This window comes from Neovison vison, chromosome 8, assembly GCF_020171115.1.
Source record: "Neovison vison isolate M4711 chromosome 8, ASM_NN_V1, whole genome shotgun sequence".
Taxonomy (NCBI): Eukaryota; Metazoa; Chordata; class Mammalia; order Carnivora; family Mustelidae; genus Neogale; species Neogale vison.
In genome coordinates this window covers 52,748,350-52,764,744 of record NC_058098.1, presented here as the reverse complement: position 1 = coordinate 52,764,744, position 16,395 = coordinate 52,748,350, and the positions used below count along the sequence as shown (strand labels likewise).

General features: G+C 45.5%; 1 long non-coding RNA gene across 1 annotated transcript; it reads right to left on the bottom strand.

Annotated features, from left to right (window-relative positions):
- Positions 1-12,705: 12,705 nt before the first annotated feature.
- On the bottom strand, positions 12,706-15,822 carry LOC122916341. The gene is made up of 3 exons (XR_006386166.1): positions 15,649-15,822; positions 14,553-14,671; positions 12,706-12,807 (listed from the first exon to the last, which is right to left on the bottom strand). It is a non-coding gene; the product is annotated as an uncharacterized LOC122916341 (long non-coding RNA).
- Between the last annotated feature and the right edge of the window lie 573 nt (positions 15,823-16,395).

Sequence of the window (16,395 nt, the reverse complement as noted above, 5' to 3'; positions counted from 1 at the left end):
GCCTGCCTCTCTGCCTACTTGTGATCTCTCTCTGTCAAATCAATGGATAAAATCTTTAAAAAAAAAAAAAAAGAAAGAAAGAAAACGACCAGTTCTTCAAGACTTGCTCAAGAAACAAGTTTCTGATCCATAGAAGTAGTTCATGTAGAAAGTTTCTCTGCCAACTGTTATACTTAATGTCCTCTCCCTCTGAAACCACCCCCCCTTCCTCCTCTGAAGCCTCTACCTCCTCTTCCACCTCTGAAACCACCGCCTTTGCCACCTCTGCCACCTCTGCCTCTTCCTCCTCCTCGACCGCCCCTGCCACCACCTCTTGGAGGGCCCTTCTCACCTGGAGGTCGAGGTAAAAACCTCTGCAGTTGTAGCAGTTTATGTGGGTCTATATAAAACTTCTGCATTTTTTTAAAAGATTTTATTTATTTGACAGAGAGAGATCACAAGCAGATGGAGAGGCAGGCAGAGAGGGAGACAGAGGGAAGAAGGCTCCCCTGCTGAGCAGAGAGCCCAATGCAGGACTCGATCCCAGGACCCCGAGATCATGACCTGAGCCGAAGGCAGCGGCCCAACCCACTGAGCCACACAGGCGCCCCAAAACTTCTGCATTTTTTAAAGGAAGATGCCTTCATATTTTCTGACAATTTAACAGAAAAATAAAAATCTCTAAGTTGTCCAAATACTTCATCCACTTTACCAATCTGTTCTTTGTTCTCTAAATAAACTGGAGCATTGAAATAAGGCACCTTATTTTCATCTGTAGTACATTTAGAAACTATGTCATCTTCACAGGGATACAGGAACTCTCCTAATAAAACTACATGTTCCGGAGGTCCTTGGTCCTGGCCTTTGTTAAAGCCTCCGCGGCCACCTCCTCGTCCAAATCCTCCTCGGCCGCCATCGCCGCCTCTCTATTTTTAATATTTTCTTGAGGAACTTCCACACTGTTTTCCAGAGTGGCTGCACCAGTTTGCATTCCGATCAACAGTGCTATTAACAAATAACTTTTAAAAGAACATTGATCATATTTGGTATTGGGACAAATGTATGATAAAGTGTATGAAATTTAATGACTCTTCACAGTATCAAAAATAGACAAAAACCGCTTTTCTAAATGAATGTTTGGGATTTGTGCTTTTTGCACCTTAAAAAAAAAACTGGTTTATTTTTATTACTTTCATGTTTTTGTGTCCAAAAAATGAGATAAAACAGAAGGGTTCAGGCTGCTTTGCGCAAACATCATTCTGCAAATAATATGAAGTGGGTCTCGCTCGTGTTTATTCCTAATAATGAAAGACTATATTGGATAGAATGGCCTCTCTATTTTCTCTTTTTTGGCTTTGGTTGCTGACATGGAAGAGATATCAGGACTAGCCAGATAAACATTTTGATCAGCTGAAGGCAATTTGCACACCTATTGAATGAAGATCATCTTAAGTCATTGTGTAGAATTTTCATGTTACGGTCTTCATTTGCTTTATTTCAGCAAACTTTTCACATTTTATATTTTTAGCCAGCATTCTGTTGTGAGCATATATTAACCAGTATAGGACTAAAAAAAGTTGCCATAGAGTAATCAAAACCCACAGAGGATCCAGGGAAGAACCTGAGTCCTATGCACACACCTGGGTTTGGGTGCCACTGTGGGTGCTGGGAAATGCATGGGAGGCTCCCAGAGGGATCCCATGTTCACAGAGCAAGAGGCTGTCTGAAGAATTACTTTGATTACTTTTTTCAAACTAGAAGTTTGGAAGATACCACTGCCATTTGTAACAGGGTGCACCACCTCGAATGCCTTTCAGAACCCCTGGGATCAGGCAGCATCTGAAATCCCCTCCTATGCTAATTAGCCCACAGTCCTCTCCAGCACCACGTGGGAGAAATGACCCTCTATTTTCCCTCAAGGAGGAGAAAGATGTGTGGGTCCCAAGGTCCAACCTCCAGGGAAATGTGATGCGGACTGAACCGATTACACTCAGGAGTGGGGTAGGATAATTTGGGGAAACACAGACCCCTTCACACTGGACTGAAGCCGAAATGAAGATCTGGTAAGACCCCATCAGATGAGGAGAAACTTAAGACTGCTAACACCCAATGCTCGTAAGAGTGGGGGAATCAGACACTGTTGTTCTTTGTTTCTAAGACAGGCCAGCAGAATCTCTCCAATGCACTTATCCTCTGACCCAGCAGGTTCTAGGAATCTGTCCTTTAGAGACACTCCTACATGGGAACAAATATACCATATTCCAACAACTCTAAGATCCCTAAACTGGGAAATATACATTATTTTATGTACCATTAAGATAGAAAAATAGCTGCCATTTTAACTATGATGTTGTGCTTTTCATATTACTTAGACTTTTTATTGTAAATTTATTTAATTTTTTTTTTAATTTTTTTTTTTTTTTAAGGATTTTATTTATTTATTTGACAGAGAGAAATCACAAGTAGACAGAGAGGCAGGCAGAGAGAGAGAGAGGGAAGCAGGCTCCCTGCTGAGCAGAGAGCCCGATGCGGGACTCGATCCCAGGACTCTGAGATCATGACCTGAGCCGAAGGCAGCGGCTTAACCCACTGAGCCACCCAGGCGCCCTGTAAATTTATTTAAAAAGCTCTTTTAGAGATGCCTGGGTGGCTCAGTCAGTTAAGCTCTGCCTTCAGCTCAGGTCATGATTCCAGGGCCCTGGGATCAAGCCCCTAATTGGGCTCCCTGCTCCAGAGAGACTGCTTCCCCATCTCTCTCTGCCTGCTGTTTCCCTGTTTGCCTGCTTGTGCGCTCGCTCTCTCTCTCTGTCAGGTAAATAAATAAAATCTCTTTTCTTTTAAGTGCTCTTTTAGACTCAGACGTATTTTTTAATTTTTTTTATTTTTTTATTTTATTTATTTAAATTTATTTATTTATTTGACAGAGAGAGACCACAAGTAGGCAGAGAGGCAGGCAGAGGGGGTGGGGGAAGCAGGCTCCCCGCAGAGAGCCCGATGTGGGGCTCCATCCCAGGACCCCAGGACCATGACCCGAGCCGAAGGCAGAGGCTTTAACCTACTGAGCCACCCAGGCGCCCCAAGACGTATTTTTTTAATCATATATTACTCTTGAGAAGTCCTAATTATTGGGCTGGCAGAAAGGGCTACTTAAGATGGCATAAGTTCCCGCCACAACTCAGACAGGAGAACAACGGTCCAAGCAGGAATCTGAGACCGCCGCCCCGGGCTCCAGTGGACCAATGGGACCCCGACGAGCGGGCGAGATATCCAAATAAGGGAAACTTGCCAAAAGACCCCTGAGCTCCCCTCGAGACCCCTTAAAAGCCCCCTCCTCCCTGCCTTGGGCGTGACTTCCGCCACTCTGCTTTCCAGAGTCGCAGAACCTCGCCTGAGGGTGCCCACCTTCTCCCGGCACAACTTTCCTGGCTGCCCTTCTTCTGAGCCCTGAAACTTCCCCGGAGAGTGTTTTGTTTTGTTTTGTTTTTTTAAGATTTTATTTATTTATTTGACAGAGAGAAATCACAAGCAGATGGAGAGGCAGGCAGAGAGAGAGAGAGGGAAGCAGGCTCCCCGCTGAGCAGAGAGCCCGATGCGGGACTCCATCCCAGGACCCTGAGATCATGACCCGAGCCAAAGGCAGCGGCTTAACCCACTGAGCCACCCAGGCACCACCCCCCCAGAGTGTTTTTAATAAATCTTGCCTTGCACCCACTTTGCCTGGTGTTGTGTTTATCTCGCCAGTAAAAACTTTACACTACTCTTTGCCCAGCCTTTCTTCCTTGTTGTCCCTCCCACTTACCTATAGGCCAACTCCTCAGGGAGGAACACCACTCTGGGTGTCACACTCACCTCAGGGCACTTCTCTTCTCCCTGAATCATGGCCCCTCGACACCCAGACTGCCTAAGATACATCAAGAGTTTGCACATGATCCTGTAAGTCATCCTCCAAACAGGGATGTTTCTGAGAGTGAGAGGGGCACTGTCAGTAATACTGGATCAATGACCATGACCTGTGACTGTCGTGGACACCAGAACACACGGGGATCCTAATCCCCACCCCCTTGGCACTGCTCTACACATGTACATGGTAAATAAGGGACTAGACCCTTGGATCCGCATGACGTATCTGAAGAAAGCACGGCACCCTGGCTGCACCTGCACACCGTCTGATGACCTAAAAGTAAAGATTTCTGGGAACTGAAACAGACAACATCTGAGCAGACAGCTTTCCCAAGATGTCCAGACCAGGCATCAGGTCCATTGCCTCTCCATCTCTACGGAAGAAAGGAAAGAAAATGCCCTTTGTCTGCATTTCCCAATCCCTTGCAAAAGGAGGAAATCTCCTCTGATTATGACCTTTTCAGAAACAGCCACATTGTGATCCTGTGAGTATTTCTGAAGCCCTAGAAGGTTCAGAATTCATAAAAAAGTCTTTTATCTGAACTACTAGCTGACTAGAGTCTTATCCACAGTCATGGTTTCTGAATTTGCAACTTTGTACCTTTCCTTTGTTCCCCAGACTTGCCTCCTGTTTTGTCCCAGCTTGTTTGTCCCAGATTGCTATTCTCTTTTATTCCTGAATAAACCCATCTTTTGCTGATAAAATAAACTGGCAATTTTTACTTGGAAGGTTAACAACACATGATTTTGCCATTCTCCTATTAATGGACATCTTAGAAAGAATAAATAAATAAATAGGCATCTTGGGTTATTTCTGGCTTGGAGCGTTCATAAGTAAAGCTGCCAAGAGCATTCTTGTGCACGTCTTTTCATTTTCATTCCTTTCAGGTGAATACAGGAGTGAAATTGCTGGATCATAGGGTAGGATTATGTATAGTTTTTGTAAAAAAAATTTTTTTAACTTTTTAAAAAAGATTTTATTTATTCATTTGACACGGACAGAAGGAGAGCACAAGCAGGGGGAGTAGCAGAGGGAGAGGGAGAAATAGACTCCCTGCTAAGCAGGGAGCCTGACATGGGGCTCAATTCCAGGACCCCAAGATCATGACTTGAGCCAAAGGCAGACACATAACCAAATGAGCCACCCAGGCACCCCTGTAAAAGCAATTTTTATATCAAAATTTACAAACATAAAATTTGCCATTTTAGCTATTTTTAACTGCACAATTCAGTGGCATTAAGTACATTTACACTATTATACAACCATTACCACTATCCATCTCCAGAACTTCTTCATTATCCTAAACTGAAAATCTGTGCCTGTTAAAAAAAGAATACCTCTTCCCCCTCTCCACAGGCCCTAGCAACCATTATTCTACCTCCTATCTCTACAAACTTGACTATCCTAGGTATCTCATAAGTGGAATAATTTAAAATTTGTCCTTTGGTGTCTGGCTTATTTCAGTTAGCATAATGTTTTCAAGGTTTATCCGTATTACAGCATGTGTCAAAATTTCATTCCTTTTGTTAGTGTAATATCCCATCATATATATATATACATACATATGCATACTATATACATACACATATATATGTATATAGATATGTACACATATATGTGTGTATATATATATATATATATATACATACAAACAAAAGGTGGTATCTAGGTCACATTTTCTTTATTCATTCTTCAGTCAGTGGACACTTAGGTCGCTTCCACCTTTGGGTTGCTGCAAACACTACTACTATGAACAGAAGTGCACAGGTATCTGTTCAAGTTCCTGCTTTCACTTTTAGATCTACACCCAGAAGTGCAATTGCTGGATTATATGATAATTCTGTTTAAATTTTTAAACATATTTTATTTATTTATTTCAGAGAGAGGGTGCAAGCATGAGTGGGAGGAGGGGCAGAGGGAGAAGCAGACCGCTGAGCAGGGAGCCCCATTCGGGATTCAATTCTGGGCTCAGTCCTAGAGTTCTCTCCCAGCACTCGATCCCAGAACCTGGAGCTTGATCCCAGGACTCAATCCCAGAACCCTGAGATTATGATCTGACCTGAAGGCAGATGCTTAACCTACTAAGCCACCCAGGCATTCCAATTCTGTTGAATTTTTTGAGAAACTACCATACTGTTTTTATCAGCAGCTGCACCATTTACATTCCCACAAGTAATGCACAAGAGTTTCAGTTTCCCCACAAATACAGATTTTCTATTTGGGTGTTTTTTAGTGAGAGTTATTCCAATGGGCATGAGGTAGTACCTCATATGGTCTTGATCTGCTTTTCCTTAATCAGTGGTATTGAGCATCTTTTCATGTGCTGATGGGCCATTTGTGTATCCTTGGAGAATGGTCTTCAAATCCTTTGCCCCTTTCTTAATTAGATTTTTTTTAGGGTTTTGCTGTTGATTTTTAAGAGTTCTTTACATATGGATAGTAATCCTTTACTTGATAATATGATTTGCAAATATTTTCTCCGTTTTGTGGGTTGCCTTTTCCCTCTCTTCATAGTGAGCCTTGATGAGCAAAAGTTCTTAACTTTGATGAAGTTCTATATTTTAAGAGAAACTGCCAGACCCTTATTTCCAAAGAAGTCATGCCATTTTACACTCTCACCAGCGATGTTGGATCTTCTAATCTCTACATCCTTGTCAGTGCTTCATATTGTCAGTCTCTAACTGTAGTCATTCTGCTAGGTATGTAACAGCATCTCTTTGTAGATTTAATTTGCATATCCTTGACGACTAACGGTGTTGAGCATTTTTTTTAAGATTTTATTTTTATTTATTTGATAGAGAGAGAGAGAGAGATCACAAGTAGGCAGAGAGGCAGGTGGGGGCTAGGGGGGAAGCAGGCTCCCCACAGCAGAGAGTCTGATGCGGGGCGTGATCTCAGGACCCTGAGATCATGACCTGAGCCAAAGGCAGAGGCTCAACCCACTGAGCCACCCAGGCGCCCCAGTGTTGAGCATTTTAGATGTATCTGATGAAGTTCTAGAACCTAGGTGAGGTTCGGTGGGCTAAGGTCTGGAGCCGATGACCAAGAAAGAATTCTTGAGATATCTCTAGTGCAAAATGGTGGTTTATTAAAGCACGGGGACAGGACCCGTGGGCAGGAAGAGCTGCTGCCCCGGGTTGTGAGGGATGGCAGGTTATGTACCCTGAGGTTGGGAGAAGGGGAGGGGAAGGAAGGTTTCAACGGAGTTTTCTTATGCTAAAGAGGGCCTACAAGGTGCCAGGATGTCCCAGACCTACTGGAGGCCTTGCCCTTGCGGCTGGATCAATGTTGTCTTTAGACCAGCCATTAACATTAAGATAGTTGGGAGACTTTTTGGTGGGATGTCACAATCCTGCTATCAATCGTCTTTGTTAGTGAGATTTAGGACATTTGTAAGCCAAGGGAGACTCCTGTCTAGCAGGATTGTGAGCTCTGCAAGTTAACTATTTGCTTATTGTTCATGGCAGTCAGGGCTGCCTGAGGGATGCTACACATATGACAGAGGGGGAAAGGATGGAGAGGGGGGTGCAAGGCGCCAGCTTTTGCTTTGTCTTCAGGCAGCCTCCTGCTCCCTCATCATACCTATTGGCTATTTGTGAAATGTTTGTTCAAATCTTTCACCCATCACTCTGTTGGCTTTTTTGGAGGGCGTGGTTTGGGTCTATTCTATTAAGTTGTAGGAATCACTGATATTTCTCAGTTTCTTCCTCTGTGGGTAGCAGGTGTGAATTCCTCCAGGATACATGGACTACAAGAAATGCCTAGGTTGGCCACTGTCTACAGTGTCCTAGAATTCTTAAGGGTCCCCACTCTCACCCAAAGCATGTAGGATCCATGCCAGGAAAAATTAAGGGAATGCCACAGGCTTTTGGGAGGTGGAGGGTTGAGGTGGTGGGGAGTGTCTGTCTACCAGTGATTTGAAGGGAGGGAGCATTCAGTGGGCCCTGGCAAAGAGAAGCTGTAGACTGTCTTCATGGGAGGGAGGAGGGAAGAAAGAGTGGGGGAGAGCCCACTGGCCCTGGAGCCAGAGAAAATGGAAATGGAGCAGATATATAAGCTAAACTGAAAGCAGAGCTAGCCTATAAGTATATCCCCAAGGATCTCCCACCTCTGAGGAGCAGGGAGACATAAGCTTCCTGTTCTATTTACAGAGCGCTGGAAAGCAAACAGTAACCACAGTGCAGACGAAGGGCTTTCTCCTAACCTGCCCTGCACTATCTGGTAGGGTATCAGCAGAGGTCACAGACGGCTCCATCCCAGGGCCAACAGCCAACTATGATCATATTAGAGGCAATATATGGAAGGGCCAACCACTTTTACTATTTGATCTTAATCTTAAGACGTAACTCTCCCTGGGTTACAAATCACAACCATAAACAAAAAGCAGGGAGGAAGAGAGAATCTTAAGCAGGCTCCACACAGTGCAGAGCCCAGGGCAGGGTTCGATCTCATGACCCTAAGATCATGACCTGGGCCAAAATCAAGGGTTGGATGCCTAACCAAGTGAGTCACCCAGGTGTCCCAACAAATTTTTTTAATATGTAAAATTAAGCATATAAAATATACCAGTTGGTAGACAGAAACCAAGTCAGTTACTTAACAAAGAGTCTATTACAGAGAACTGTTAACTAAGTAACTGAAAAGCCAAAAAAAAAAAAAAAAGCGCTCTGCAGGGGTCGCCTGGGTGGCTGAGTGGGTTAAGCCTCTGCCTTTGGCTTAGGTCATGATCTCAGGGTCCTGGGATTGACCCCCGCATCAGGCTTTCCGCTCAGCGGGTCAGCGGGGAGCCTGCTTCCCCCCTCTCTCTGGTGACACTCTCTCTCTCTCTCTGTCAAATAAATAAATAAAATCTTAAAAAAAAAAGAAAAGAAAAGAAAAGAAAGTTCTGCAGTATCAGATACCACCATAGAAGCCATAGAAGCTGGAAGAAGCAGCTACCACCCCTAGGGCTGAGGGGAACCAAAAAAGAAACAATTACAAAAACTTGGCAGGTGGGGGAGGACTTGTGCAGAATTGAAACTCTGACCTCCAAAGGGGCACACCAGCTTCGCTGACATCTCTGATGGGGTCATATTAAAGCTGATTCTGCAAGAACAGGGAAACTGCAAGTTGCAGAGGACAGGACAGGGAAGCTAAGGGAAGCACCCAGGAGCCACAGGGAGGCAGGGCAACGATAGAAAACAAGAAGGGAGGAGCCAGCCCCTTACACAACCCAGCCCCATCCTTGCAGACTCCCTCCCATACCTCAACTGGCAGGGCCCAATAGAACCAGCGGGGAAGCTTCAATGGAGTTGGCAACACAATGCAGAATATAAACCATGCTTTTGGAGCTGGGAGACAATAACTAAATTACTGGCACAAAGGGCTTCATTATCACAAAGAATGGAGTAACCCTGCAGGCAAACAGGAACGGTTTGAGAACAACCCACCCTCTGTTCACCCAGAAAGACAGGGGTTATCTTAAGAGCAGAAGAGACTAAAGGTTCAAGCATCTGCCATATTGATTTTCCTTCTGTGACTCCCTTTGGTGGTTCTAGCTAAGTGGTTCCCAAGCTTTCATGTCTAAGAATTACCGCATACTGTGCTTTATAAGGGATATAAAAAATACTCTAATTTGATTTTACCTATATGCAACTTTTGCCTTACTAGTTTTAGAACCAAATCCCCCCAACATCACCATACCCCATCCCCACTGGAGTGGATCAGAGGCAGAACTCTTTAAGAAGTGGGGAGTCTTCTTCTCCCTCCCCCCATTCATGCGCGCGCTCTCTCTCTCTCTCTCTAAAGAGTAAGTAAAATCTTAAAGAAAGAAATACTATACAGGGGAGAAAAAGCACGGGGCTTGATGCCAGTTCTTTATATTCAGGTGCCTCTACTTACCAGCTGTGCACCTTGGGGGGCCCAAGTTAAGACTCTCAGCTTCAACCTTCTAACCTGTAAATGGAGAAGCAGCTACCTGATGAAGGAGGCAAGGTCCTGTGTCAACTTCTGTCAAATCAGATCCCCAAATGTGTGGGGTAGAACGGCCTCCTTGGCTGAGCCTCAAAGGAATGAGGAATGAACCGTCATTGTGTTAAGCCACTCACTCTAGGGTGGGCTTTACCTGTTACAGCAACTAATATTACCTTCACTGATAGAGAGTTCACACCTGACAACAGTTTCCTCAAAGAAATAAGGGTGAGTATCACATCCATGAAATGAAGACAACTAGTTGTAGGAGGATACCAATTAAAGTCTTTGTAAATAAAAAATATACCCTGACATTTAAAACCCAGTAGATGGGCTGAACCGTAGAATACTTGACCTCAGTGGAAAAATGATAAGCTGGAAGATGAGGCAGAAGAATAGTCCCAGAAGGCAGGGCAAAGGGAGATGGGGAAAAGAAAGGAAAGTTCAATGACATGCAGATAAGATCTAAAAATTCTAGCAACCATCAAAAAAAAATTTTTTTAGAAGTGGATAATAGAATAGATGAGAAACATTTTTATTTTTATAAAAACCAAGAATTTCCAGGATCTGAAGAAAGACACACACAGACTCACAGAATAAGTCCCCCAAAATGTATGGAATATAAGAAGTAATTACAAGTTAGGGGCGCCTGGGTGGCTCAGTGGGTTAAGCCACTGCCTTCGGCTCGGGTCACGATCTCAGGGTCCTGGGATCGAGTCCCGCATCGGGCTCTCTGCTCAGCAGGGAGCCTGCTTCCTCCTCTCTCTCTCTCTCTGCCTGCCTCTCTGCCTACTTGTGATCGCTCTCTGTCAGATAAATAAATAAAATCTTAAAAAAAAAAAAAGTAATTGCAAGTTAATACATTAGGGAAACATATGAAGATATCTAAGTATTGCCCATATAAAATTTTTAAATAATAATCTAAACAAAATCAATATGGAAGTTGTCAGTAGGGGATTCCAGAAGGAAGCTAAAGCTTGCCCAGATTCCTTTGTTCTTGCTTTAAGTTCTAGGGCTGGATATAGATGTTGTTTAACAATACACATTATTAGAAATGTACAAATTTAAATAAATGCATGTATTTAGAGAATAACCCCTAGATACATGGGAATAGAATACAGCAGGAAAAATGGATCAAAGAAAATGTAATCAAAAGCCAGGTATACTGGACATGACTAGCTACCTCCTAGACAACATTTCCTACCTCCCAGTCATGAGTCAGGGTTTTGTGTAAGGATCCCACCCCTTCTCCATGGCCACAGACTTTGGGGGAAACCGACCCCACCTCCAGCTTCAAGTACAAATCTTAATTTGACTAAATCAGATTGGCCCACTCCCTTTGCCCCAATAACTGGTTCGGGTATGGTCATGGGAGCCTTAGATTGCCAGTAAACGCACCCAGTTCTCACCTGGGAAGCAATTTTTTTTTTTTAAGATTTTATCTATGTATTTGTCAGAGAGAGAGAGAAAACACAGGCAGACAGAGTGGCAGGCAGAGGCAGAGGAAGAAGCAGGCTCCCAGCCAAGCAAGGAGCCTGATGTGGGACTCGATCCCAGGATGCTAGAATCATGACCTGAGCCAAAGGCAGATGCTTAACTGCTGAGCCACCCAGGAGTCCCCTGGGGAACAATTTTGACCCCCACAGACATTGGGCAATGTCTGGAGACATTTTCAATTGTCCCAAATGGAAAAGAACTCTGGCATCCAAGGGAGAGGAACCATGGATGTGCTAAATATCCTAGAATGCAAAGGACAGCCTCCCACAAAAACCATTCAGCCCCAAAAATCAGTGGTGCCAAGGTCAGGAACCCCTGGTCTACAGGAAAAGCTACGGATACTTTACATCCCTTGACCGCTCAAAGAAGCAGCCTTGGGATAAAGCTGATGCTGCAGATAGCAGATCTGGAGGATGGGAAGAATCAGAGTCCATGATGACACGGTTGGTCCCATCAGGGACCATTCTCCCATCAGATATCCAGGTAAACGAGCCTGTAACTTTCTATTGGTTAAGCCACTGTTTAACTGGGGTTTCTGTTACTCATAGCCATGAGCATCCTGGCTTGGAAATAAAGAGGGAGGAAAAAAAAGAAGAAAACAAGGAGGAGGGATATGTGTAGACTGAATAATGCCACGCCTGCCCATCCACTCCCCCTTCTAAAGACCTCCATGTCCTAATCCCCAGAATCTGTGACTATGTCACCCTAACATGATAAAAGGGACTTGTGCTGTGTGATTATACTAAGGGATTGGAGAGGAAAGGATATCCTGATTAGAGATGGGCCCAATGTAATCACAAATGTTCTTATAAGGGAAAGAGGGAGGCAGGAGAGAGGTGTGATAAAGAGTGGTGCCCTTAAGCAATGGAGGAAGGGACTTGAGCTCAAGAACGCAGGTGGCTTCTAGAAGCTGGGAAACACAAGAAAAACAGGTTCTTTCCTCGAGCCCCCAGAAGACAATACAGCTCTGACAATACTTTAATTTTAGCCAGAAAGACCCATTCAGACTTCTGACAGACAGAAGTATAACAAACGTCATTGTAAGCCCTGCCAAGTTTGTAGTAATTTGTTTCAACAGCAATAGGGAACTAACACAGCGTGGCAGTTAGAAAACAGGTAATAAGATGTCAGGAGTATGTATAAACATAGCAATAGGTACAGAAACATGAAATACTTGATCTCTTTTTCAATAACAGGGGCTCTCAGAGTGGAGATTTTCAAACTCCAGCTATGTGCCATGGTTGTGGAAACACACTTACCTTTGACGGGACGAGTGGCAAAGTCACACTGCAAGGTGTATGGATTTGAGAAGAGAAGGAGTTACTGTGACTTTTTTTTTTTTTTTTTTAAGATTTTATTTTCAGGTCATCTCTACACCCAACATGGGGCTCAAATTCACAACCCTGAACTCAAGAGCCGCATGCTCTACTGACTGAGCCAGCCAGGAACCCCGTGGCATCTTTTTGATCAACTTACAACACCTGGAAAATAAACAAACACACAAAGGTATAGCAATTGGTGTCAAAGTCAAGATGAAAAGAACCAAAGAAGAAATAGCTCATATTGATCAAGAGACACTATAACAAGAAGGTAAAATAGTCATGAGGCTTTTTACGTCTAACAATGTAGATTTAAAATATGTAAAATGAAATCTGCTCAAAGAATAGGGAGAAACTGACCAAAAATTACAGTGGAGACTCAAAAACATGTTACTCTCAGAAACCAAAATATTGGGACGCCTGGGTGGCTCAGTTGGTTAAGCAGCTGACTTCGGCTCAGGTCATGATCCCAGGGTCCTGGGATCCAGTCCCACATCAGGCTCCTTGCTCCGGAGGGAGCCTGCTTCTCCCTCTGACTGCCTGCCACTCTGTCTGCCTGTGCTCCCTCTCACTCTCTCTCTCTCTCTGACAGATAAATAAAATCTTAAAAAAAAAAAAAAAAGAAACCAAAATATTAATCAGTTTTTTAAGATCAGAATAATGATGGGGCATCTGGGCGGCTCAGGTGGTTAAGCAACCATCTCTTGATTTTGGCTCAGGTCATGATCTCAGGGTCATAAGATTGAGCCCTGCACTTGGCTTCATGCTGGGCAGGGAGCCTGCTAAGATTCTCTCTCCCTCTCCCTCTGTACCCACCACCCTGCTCAGTTGCTCTATCTCTCAAATAATAATAATAATAACAATATCAATAATTTGGGTGACAGCGCAGATTGATCTAACAGAAGCATTTAGAACTACGTTCTGAAAGAATACACATTCACAAAGTCTACCAAAGGCTCAGGGATTAACATATCCCTCCACCCAAAAATAATACTCAGACCATCTTCACTCACCAAAGTGCAATAAAATTAGAAATGAAAAACACAATGATAGCCAAACAACAACAACAAAACCAACAACAAAAATAAACCGACCATATGTCTAGAAATTTCAAAACAGACTTCTAAATAATTCAAGAGATAGCAGGACCAAAGCAGAGATTTCCAAGTAACCAGTCCAGTTCATAACCTATCCCTCTTACTCATCTAAAGCTACCTGCTCTTAAATACTTGCTGAATTACATGAAAGTGCAGGTAAAGGGGAGAGTCAGGGAGGCAAAGACAGACCCAGAAGCTCAGGGAAAGGGATTGGCTGAACCAATGGGTTCTGGGTATGGCGAGATCGTAGGGATCTGACAGTTCTCACCATTCAGGCTCACCAAAACCTCCAAGCATCTACTGAACTGAGTGACTTAGGGGAGTCACTGCCATCCAGGGGAGGTGCCTGCAAGGCACCAGGGCAGAGGAGGCTACTGCAGGGAGACTATAGAAACTGGAAAGAGCCCATAGCTCCATGTGTAGGATTCCAGCTGGCTGTGACTAAATGAGGCCAAACACTGGGATAAAAGGGGAACTGTCATTTTTCTGAACACTAACGTCAAAGGGTGCCCAACACTCAACCCAGGAAGGGTGCCAATTGGACAGATGTGATTTTTTTTATCTAAACAAAAACCAGAGGGCATATTAGACAGCGACCAGACAGCAGATTATTTAGCCTGTGCTTAGGGTTTGCCTGGATAATTCAGACCCCAAACATCCTACTTGTGGCCTCAATTCCTCCCGCTATTTGACTGCATACATTAAAATACATGTAACTATCCTTTCCTTTGTACTGTGTAAGGGAACATCATTCATGCCTCCATCCACCCACCTACCCATCCATCCAGGTAACAAACACCCAAAACAAACCTAGGCTATCATGGATCTTTGTTCCTTCACCAGTCGCTGTTTACCTCTCCTCTAGATTACTTACAAAGAATACGGTTTAAGTTGTTTTGGTGCCAAACAATATTCCAGAAAGAAATGCTCTGCAAAAAAAGTCGGAAATAACTATCATATGATCTCCCTGATATGAGGAAGTGGTGATGCAACATGGGGGCTTAAGTGGGTAGGAGAAGAATCCATGAAACAAGATGGGATAGGGAGGGAGACAAACCATAAGTGACTCTTAATCTCACAAAACAAACTGTGGGTTGCTGGGGGGAGGGGGGTTGGGAGAAAGGGGGTAGGGTTATGGACATTGGGGAGGGTATGTGTTTTTGGGTAAATTGGAAGGGGAGGAGAACTATGAGAGACTATGGACTCTGAAAAACAATCTGAGGGGTTTGAAGTGGTGGGGAGGTGGAAGGTTGGGGTACCAGGTGGTGGGTATTTTAGAGGGCACGGCTTGCATGGAGCACTGGGTGTGGTGAAAAAATAATGAATACTGTTTTTCTGAAAATAAATAAATTGGAAAAAAAAAGTCGGAAATAAATAAAGAAAAAGAAAACGAGCCTGGCGAAAGGGGGGAGAGAGGTGGGGGTGGAGAGGAAACAGGAGGGTCCTCCTAGCAGAGGTGGGTGGCAATCTTCTCGCCTCTCTGACTGGATTCTGATTTGCCCAGGGTTGTGGGGGAAGCGAGGGGGCGCGGGTCTGTGTGTGGGAAGGTGCTGAGAAAACCAGCTCACCCCGGGCAGCGGGGAAGGGGAAAGAGGGACTGGGAGGGCAGGAGTTGGAGGAGCTGAATTTCTTCAACTCTGTGGTCTGGATTCCAGCGTCAGAGCCCGAGCTGTTTACCTTCTCCCCACCCGACCCTCCTCCAACACACACCCACATTTTTCCTAAGAATTCTGAGTCCGGAAGGAAGAGAAGAAAACAGGTGTCGGGTAGTCTTGCCCTCCTCCGCGCCCCCACCCGGTTCTCCGATTTCACAGTCGCCCCCACTCACCCCAAGGTAACCCGGCTGAAAGCGCGGGCACAGGCGTGTCAGCCCACCTCACCCCCGGAACCCAGAGGGTTGGCATACCGAGTGCCTGGTTCTTCGTCGGTAAAACTCTCACCCAAGTGTCGTGTGACTTGAGTAGGTCCCTAAGACACGTCAGGAGCTCAGACAGCGCTGGGCGCTTCGTCGGTGCTCTGTCTGCCACCTGCGAATGGAGGCGAGGGCCAGGGGTCCCCGTGTCGTGCTCCGTCCCCTCCGAGGCGGAGCCAGGGGAGCGACCCTCGCTAAACCTGGGGACACCCGCCTGACCGCCGTCCTCTTCCGCGGATAGAAACTGACAGCCATCTGGGGGCCGATGGCGCCGCTGTGCAACCCTGGGATGGCTGTGTAGACATTCCCATTTCTCGGATGAGGACACTGAGGCTTCCATCCAGGGCCAGCACCTCATACGCACGTGCTCTGATTTCCCAACTCGCCTTCCTCTCATCGCAGTCCGTCTTCGGGAGCCTCACCTGGGGTGCAGGGCGCAGAGTCTGGGGACAGGGGACCACGCACGTTTGCGGGGAGCCCCAGCACGTGCAGGGGCGCTGAGCCCGAACCCCGCGGAGAGGAGGGGCGCCCCCATCCGGCCCCCAGCTTCCTGCGCGCGGAGGCCGCCCTGCTGCTCAGGGGCAGCCCGGGACCAAAGTCCGGGAAGGGCTACCTCGAGGTCCGCAGCCCAGCCAACTGCCCAGCCGTGGGGGCGGCAGGGGGTGGCTGGGGGCGGCAAGGGACAGCTGGAGGCGGCAGGGGGCCGGGGGGCGTTGCCTCGCCCTTTGCCCCCACCCAGGG